We start from the raw sequence: 9,100 nt of genomic DNA on the forward strand, positions 1-9,100 counted from the left end.
GTACTCATAACCCTCTTGACTTGTTCATCGAAGATGATCTTACGTAGCCTTCACACCTGCCATTTCTCTGGCATTTTCCTCCACAGTATCCATTTGATGCTCATTAGGTTTTCAAGTTATTTTCCCAGCTTTTTAACTATGTGTGCAATCTTGTATTCTAAATAGGGTTGTTTATGCCCCATGTGTTTCAGTGAGTATTTTGGTAACAGTACACAAGCAGGCGATATATTTGTCCTACACATCTTTGTCCCAGCATTCTGCAGTTCCTTCCCACTCGTGCCTGAAAATTGGAGTACACTGTTTTTTTTCCTTCATCTCATCATTGTTGTTGTATTTTTTTTACCCTCTAGCATTTTTAGAACATAACATATTTTCATGTAAGTAGTGTTAATTATGTAACAGTAATTTATCTCAGATAAGATCTTTTATTTTTGTTTCAATTTGGCAATTAGAATGCAGAAAATTTCATGCTTTGAACCCTGCCTTTTATGTCAAGTTGTCTGCCCACAACTGATGAGTATAAGTATCTTATTTGCTTCAGAAAAGGAAGTGAAAAAAGTACCATCTGCAAATTTATTGGAAATTTAAATATCTTGGAGGTATGGCTGAAGAAATAGATCAGGGAGTAGTCAGAGCTGTTCTGACCACAGAGTACTTGAATTCAGCACCCTGAGAACCATTATCAAAGGGCATCAAGAATAAATATAGATATTGCTTCAGACACAAGGTTAAAGCAACTGGCCAGTGTTTGATGCACAGAGAACTGAATAGCAGGGAACCTAAATGAACCTTTTTTGCTCAGGCATCACAATTTATTGGGGTTCTTTGAAGAGGTCAGCAAGCATATAGATAAGGGAGAGCCAATACATACAGGCTACCTGGATGTCTATTTATAATGCTTTTATGGGAGCTGAATAATGGTTGGAGAAGAGGAAGGACTGTTACATGAATTAAAATAGCTTAAAATGTGTAAAATAGCAGAGTAAATGGCAACTCTCAAAGTGGACTTCTACAGGGCTATGTAGAAATGTGAATGGCAAGTCTCACTGTTGAATACTACACAGATCTGTTTTAACCTCTGATCTTATAACCATCCCTGAGTTCTAATTTAGTCAGTGCACCACTTGCTTGATCCAGGACTCTTGACTGAATGATAAGTCTTACCTCACATGTCCTAAATATGTAGCTTCCACATGAACTCCTTCTTTAACGTGACTTCAGTAAAGATGGTGTTTGTTAGGGAAGCAAAACTAATGGGGACTCAGTGCTCTACTGCTTTGTTAGGAAGCTCAAGTTCTAACTTCAGTATCAATTACAGCAGACAGTTTAGTGCTGGGTACACAGACAAATTTGATCCAATATTCCCTGGCTGCCTTCCTGCAAATCTGGATGTTGATGTTGTGTCATCTTTAGGACATGGGTGTTGTATTATCCTTAGGAGATCTTACTGTGTTGGCACAGAGCAAGCACACTACGTTTCCCAGTAATACTAGGATGATCTGTAGTGCTCTTCTTTATTTTTTTAATCTTATGGAAAGCATCTTTAGATATTCATCTATCTCTCACCATCCCTCAGAGTACCTTAGTGACAGAATTTTCACAATCACAGACCCTGATTTAGGAATTCATTCCATGTTGGTAGAACACCCATGTTCTCTATGCACTGCCATGGCACTGCTGTGCTATGGAGGATGTTACTCACCACACTGTATCTATTGCTGGCAGATTTGACTGTCCTCATCAAACCAATCAGCTGACAAATAGAATGTATTGCCTTGAACGTCAGAGTAGATTTTTCTAACTAGGTCTAGCTACTGAGCATATGCAGGAGCCAGAATAGCAGTTGCCTGCCTTTATTTCATCCTCCTCCTCTGACAAAGCTAAACTAGCTGATGCTCCCTACCCAACATGATCTTTCGGGCCTTTTAGCATCCTCTATTCCAACAACTCTAACTCTCATAAAGAGAAATTGTAACTTCAAACCTGCTGGGACCAGATGGTGGAGAGGAATTACCCAGGGTGGGAACACCCTCGCACATATATGAATCAATAGATGTCATGCATTACCAAGAAATATAACCTCTAGATATCTTCAAATATGGACCTTTCTGACCTTGAACAACCACAGAACAGCATTCTCATGACACTCTAGGCTGTACATCTAGAAAGGAGTATAACTTCATTAGTGTCCACTAAAGCAGAGTGTTTTAAACTGTTATTTTGAAATGCTGGCATTGCTGGCTCTCTGCTGATCTGCAGCAGAGCTCCTTGGTGCACAGAAAGTCCTGATGACACAGAGCCCTGATGACCATCACTCCTACACCCAGGCAGTGGCAGATCTAGCTCAGCAGGGCAAAGTTTTGTTTTGGGACCTGAGTATTTCAGAGAGGGGGACACTTCCCAGGGATACATGGGGCTGAGGGACATGACAGCACCATAGTGCTGTGAGTAATGCATCTATTTGGTGTGTTTTCTTCACATGGCCAGGCTTAAGTCAGTCACCGGGTTTGGGCTGAGTGAAGAGCATTTTTACAGCAGGTACCAACACCTGTTTCTGCTTCCTATAGTGTTGTCCTTTTCTGCAGCATGGTGCACAGTCCATTTCCCAAGGACTGTATGTTCCAAATCTTGTCCACTGTATCCACCTATATAAAGTGGCCAAATAACAGTTATCAGCATTACTAATCTGAGATCACCCACTCAGTTTCACCTACAAATGCCCATGAGTCACAGTGAACCACCTCCCACCCCCAACAGGCTGTGTCATTAATTTATCCTGTATTTGTCATCTTGCATGGTCCAGTTTTGAAGTTTTAGATCTTTGATGAGAAAGTCTGAATTGGGTTTTGAGAGCTGGTTTGTGATTAGAGATGTCTAGGGCTGGGGGGAAGGTAAAGGAGAAATGTATTTCTTTCCTTACTCGCCTTTCATATACCGTGGCAGAGACTGTAGAAACCTGGTCCTGATGACCCAGCTACCATGTTCCAATTCACTTTTTCCCCTCCCTTGAAGGACTGTAGCTCTTCAGCAAAAGGTAAATAACCCTTTTTCCTCTGACCCAGAAATACTTATATGAGTCATAATGTTCTAAATGTGCCTGTTGGTGTAAAACTACATGCTGATGTGAAATCCTTCTTTGGCTTTTCAAGGTTGTTTAAGAACAAAGTGGATTATAAGTCTTCACAAATGTTTTACTTTATTGTCCTTAGAACTGGAGATGAAGGGACCTATATATGGTTTTATTAACACAGAGCAAATATCTGACTGTTTACTTCCAGTCTTGTAGCTGCACCCTGATGAGGAAAAGGGGAAATGAGGAAAGGAGACTGCAGAGATTTAAGCAATTCTGACAAGGACAGGAAAGAAATCAGTGCTTCTAAAGAATCTCTGTCTCCTAAATTTCTCTGTAGTGCCTACTGGACCATCTGTAGTTCCCACAGAGCAGGATCTTCAGAACTATTGGAGAGGCCACTGAGACTTGAAGTCTTTTATAATTTGTCTTCCTGAGCCAGAGATACCTCTCAAGTTCCTACATGTTATTTAGAATAAGGTTGTTCTGACTCGGATAAGCAAAGGGAGCTCACCTTCTAATGAACTCAGGTGGACACAACACCATAGCTAAAACTTATCTTAAAACTTCAAGTTCCTTTAAACAAACTCCTTTGTGAGTGGAATTAAAGTAGGAGAGAAGGGGGCAGACCAAACTGAACAATTGCTGGGAATATGAAAATTATATAGGGCCAATAATGTGTTTATCATAAAGAAGAGCTGGCTAAAAGCTGTAGGAGGACAGTGACAGCTTGCCAGGTTTTCTTGTGGGTTTTTTTTTCTATCACTATTTTAAAGTTTCGGAAAAATTATCTGTTCTACAGAAATAATGCTTTGATACACTTTAAAATATATGGTAGCCAGCATAGTTTCTTGCAGCTCTGGAGGTGTTGCTCTTTCTGTTTCTGGAGAAACGGTGACCCTGCAGGTCTCAGATGAAACCCCTCTGTAAGTACAAATGCTCTGCCCCACGTGGGCTTTACAGAGTTGGGAGATGCTTAGCTCGTTTTGGCAGCCTGGATCTGAACCTTGAGTGACTACAGGAGGGGAGGAGGGGAGTAGAGATACCAAATGGCTCTGTCATAATTATTCAGGAGGTATTTAAGGTAGTGCCATGGACTGTATTGCTTTGTGTTCCACGTTTGTAAGCAAAGCCATGGAAGTCAAGAGTTCCTCATCTTGCTGCAGATCTGGAGTTGTGAGTACAGGTAAGCAAAGTGTGAGGCAATCCTCAGTGCACCAAGATATCAGGACTAAAGAAACAATTGGATCATGACAGACCTTAAAAATTGCAGTCAACCATGTTAACATACAGGAAGGTTTTAAAAGTCTGTATGTGCCTCTTTCTCCTATATCAAAATCCATCTCACAGGCCATAAAATACTGTCAGAAACTTAAGAGCAATAGCAAAGGGTGTGAAACAAACTAGAACATGTTTCTGGGTAAGAGCAAGAAAGAGACAATTCTGCTGCTGTCCAAGGACCCTGTGATAGCCAGAAATCTCCATTGGACAAAACTCACCGATGGCTCCCGGGATGCAGATTATGGTCCAGAGTACAGAGAGGGAGGGGAATCAGCAGCAACCCTCCCAAAGAAGTTCCCTCCACATACAAATATGGTTGTCAGCTTGAAATTTGGGTCTGTGCATGGATACCCTGACCATGAACCAGATTTACCAGTTGGGAAGAGAGTGGTACAGGATGTTAATGATTTGTTACAGGCATGAAACAGAGATGAAGGGATCCTGCTTCCTAATTCTTGTGCTGATTTTATAGTGAAGTGAATTGAAGAAGAGAAACACCAATCACGGAGAGCCTTGAATTGTTCTTGCACCTGAAGGTGCAGGGATCTGGCTTTTGCTGCAGAAAAATGATCATTAGAAAAGATGTTTTTGAGCCAAGATCAAACAGAAGGGCTGTAAGCAGCAAGAGCAGTGTGATTTTTTTTTTCCTTATAACTGTTTTTGTGCATACTGTAACTGCTGTACATTGGTGCCATCTACTGCCTGGCCTGGGGCTGTCCCTGCCTGGATCTCTGAGGGCATCACCAGAGACAGGTGTAGCAAAAGTGCAACAAAGGTAGAAAAAGCTTTACTCTGTTGATGGCCTGACATAACAAGAAAAATCCTACCTACCTGTCCTGATGAAAGCTGCAGTGATTTAAAAGGAACAGAGATGTTGACCAGTGATACAGCTCGCTTGCCTTGGAGGAAGGACAGAAACCATAGGTGAGCATCTCTTTGGCCTGAAGGAAACATAAAGGAATCAGCTGGACTCCTTAACTATGTCCATGTACTATGGCAAAAGAAGTCTCTTCTGATCCCATACAGATGCCAACAGCAATGAGACAGTCTGAGAGACAGGGGAGGCGATCCTGCAGCTTTCACAATGCTGATGGTATATGGCTGCTTCCCTGGGGTGAAGATTCATGTGGTGTCTGTGCCATGAGACTGGCTCTAGAGCATAGCCCCCAGCTCACACTCTGCAGCCACTGTGATTGTCACCAGGAGCAGGCTACACTTCTGAAACTCCTCTTTGCATGCCAGGGCTTCTCTGTAGCCCATGTCTCTCTTTTAATGTCATTACCATAACCTGCTCATAAAGCTTCCATGGCGATCCATGAAGCTGCTGTTCACAGTGGCTGTAAAAATAATACATGTAAGGGGTGTTTCCATCAGCTGGTCTGAGCTGTACAGCACAGTTCACATCATCACAGCTAACTCAACTGAGGCTGCTCCAGGAAACTTTGTAGGGAAGGTGGGAGAATGATCAAATGTGAGGAATTGCTCAGGCTGGTAACAGTGCTCCCTTCAGGTGGGACAGCCACAGGGATCAGGAACAGGACCTGGCATCCTTCCCTGGTAGAACAGGAATAGGGTTCATGTTCCTCTCAGTCCAAGGCATTTGTTGTTATTAGCCATCAAACTGACCATTTACAGGGCCCTTAGCACCACTGTAGTTAAGGGTTCCATCAATACACTGTGCCCTCTTTGTCAATGTGCTCTCCTCCTTTCACAGGCAACAGCAGCCAAAGTTCCAGTCCCAGGTTTGTGACCAGCCACCAAGCCAGTGCCCAGGCAGCAAGAGCACAACCAGCAGCAGCAGAAAAATGCCATCTTCCAATAGACCTGCCCAGGGGGAAAGGGAGAAGAGTACTTGAAGACAGACATGTTTGCCTGACTCACAGCTCAAGGTGAGGTCTCATTTAATGACACAGGTGTCTGCTTACTTTGTGACAGAGATTGCCTCAAATATTTTCAATCTGTGGGTAAAGGCTGACTTTTCTAACATGTCATTCTGAAGTCTCATTTGATCATTATGTTTACAAGGTAATCTCATAACCAAAGACTCTTTTAAGTGCTTGTGGATTGCCTGTGTTCAGAAGGATCTGTCTTAGTTTTCTCTACTTCAAATGATAATCAATACCCATCATAAGTATCCCAAAGCCAGTTCCTATCCAAGAATAAAAACTTTTGTAGGTAAGAATGTATATATTTGTTTTTATGGAAATTATAATTTAAAACTGTACAAATAAAAGGGGATTCGTTCTCTTGTTTAGAAATTACCTTTCTTAATAATTCAGTTTTATCCAAAGTGAACATAAACTCTTTCTGAGAACGTGAGAAAAAAGAACAAACATTTTCTCAGAGCTGCAAATCAGTGGAGACTGCCTTTCAGGAGAAGAAACTTGAGTTTCCCACTGGGAGCTGATCCCACATATGACTTTTAGGAAGACCAGCCATGGCCACCAACAGATACACCATCAGAGCCAAACATAAGCCTTCGGGGGAATGTGATCTGACAAGCAGCTGCCACTGCTGAAAACTTTCTTTGTAGACCCTGACATCTGGCTTCCTCAGCTGCCAAGCTTGGCCTCCTCCAAGGTGCCACAGGAGACACATCTCTGCAGCAGGTAGGAAACTGGGAGGACAAAGACCACAATTTGATGTGGCTGGGAAGTAGGAGATGAGCTTGGCTGGATGTAAGGCACTAATTTGCATGGCCTTTGCAACACCTTTTCTTTTCTACAGGTTTGTTCATGAGTTGGCAGTTCTATATGCATAAATTATTTTACTATAAGAAGGGAAAGGGAAAGAAGGGAATGGGAAGGGTCACACCAGAACTTTCAATCTATGTTTATATATTCAAAAGATTGATATAATTTGATGTGGCTTCAAACCAGAGCTCCAAATCCCATGCCTTGCTACATTGAAAAGGATGTGCACACCAGTATTAAAGGTGTCAGCAGAACAAAATTAGACAGGACAAATGTAAATTTCACAAATGAGTGAAGGTTGAAAATGTGGTGCTCTCTTCAACCCCCCTGAATACTGTGGTGACTGGACACTCCCCTGAGCTCAACGTGGCAGTGTTCTGCTCCAGGTCTGGAGCTGAGCTCCCTGCCAGTCTGCAGTGGTTTTGTTTGATACAGAGACCATGAGCGCTTCAGTCCTTTATAAGGTGTGGGTGAGACCAGGCTGAGGCTTTTTCAGATACTGAGTAAGCCAAGGTTTCATTTCATGGGGGGGTCACTTGAGACCTGAATGGTGAGACAGGGTGAAGGGAAGTTCATGTTGCTACACTAGGTGTGACTGCAACGTCACAGTGAGAACAAGGTGTTTGTTTTCCCTGGCTTGCCAACTGCTAGCTGTACAGGGAAGGAGGAAAAGACCAAGATGAGTCACTCTCTGAAAGTAGGATTTCTTACTCCTTCCTCTGAAGTGTCTGTTCCCAGTGTGGGAGACAGGCTAGGTCACTGGTTTCAGAGAGGAAGCTACTTTGAGTCGAGTCTTGGCACTGTGCAAATATCAATTTTCCAAAAAGGTTTAAATGGTTCTTTATAATAATTTTTGCATATAATTGACTGAACTGCTTTGTTCAAAACTTGGCTCCTGCCTAGACCTCAGCGAGGAGGAAAAGTAATTGCCTGAGTTTAAATAGTCCCCTGTTTATAATCCAAACACTGCAGCATGGAACCATTGCATGAGAACTGGGAAGTAAGCCTGACTACAAGCCAGCTTCTCACAAATGTGAAACAAATGTCAGCCTTTCATTATCCAAGACAAAATGTAAAGCAAACAGCTTCTGAGGTAATTCACTTTTTAACCTATCTCATTGAAGGATACAGGTTTTCCTTGAAATGCAGAGGAGAATATTTACTACAGATACTTTATAATGGTGAAATTATAGAATGGTGTGGGATGGAAAGGACCTCAAAGACCATCTAATTTCAAGCCCCATGCCTTGGACAGGGACACCTTCCACTAGACCAGTTTGCTCAGTGCCCCATCCAGTCTGGCCTTGAACATTTCCATGGATGGAGCATCCACAATGTCTCTGGGCAACTTGTGCCAGTGTCTCACAACACTCAGAGTGAAGAATTTCTTCCTTGTATCTAATTTAAACCTGCCTTGTTTCAGTCTAATGCCATTGCTTCTTGTCCTGTCACTCCATGACCTTGTAAAAAGTCTCTCCAGCTTTCTTGTAGGCCTTCTTCAGTTACTGGAAGGCTGGCACAATGGGTCTTCAGCAAACATATTATATCCAGTATACAGAGTTATCGCCAGAAATGACAAAAGGTTAAACAGTACCTTTTAATATCTACCACAAGATGGCAGAGTTGGACTTAGAACAATTACAGTTTTGGGTAAACTGATAACTCTAAAACTTCAGACTAAAAAAAGTCTTTGTGTCCCGTAGAAAAACAAAAAAACAAGAGCCAGTTATTACATCTTTCCATGGCGTGGAATTGCACATCAATATAATACCAATAGTAGCAAAGAAACTGATCAGATCTGGCTAGACCTGAACTGGGACAATGAGATGTGGGCTCCCTCCTGAATACCCTGGCCATCCAGTGGAGTAAATCACCTGGATGGTGACATGTAAGAGAACTGAGGAGTGTTTTGCTGGTACCTCTTTGTTTTCCGGGGTCAGGGAAAAGCCAGCCAGCAGCAACTGAAAGTTAATTCCAAAGATACCAGAAATGTGATGCAAACAGCCAGTGTTACTATTAAACTTCCACAAATACATTTACAAAAACAAAAAGTTAC

Source organism: Camarhynchus parvulus, chromosome 7 (assembly GCF_901933205.1).
Source record: "Camarhynchus parvulus chromosome 7, STF_HiC, whole genome shotgun sequence".
NCBI lineage: Eukaryota > Metazoa > Chordata > Aves > Passeriformes > Thraupidae > Camarhynchus > Camarhynchus parvulus.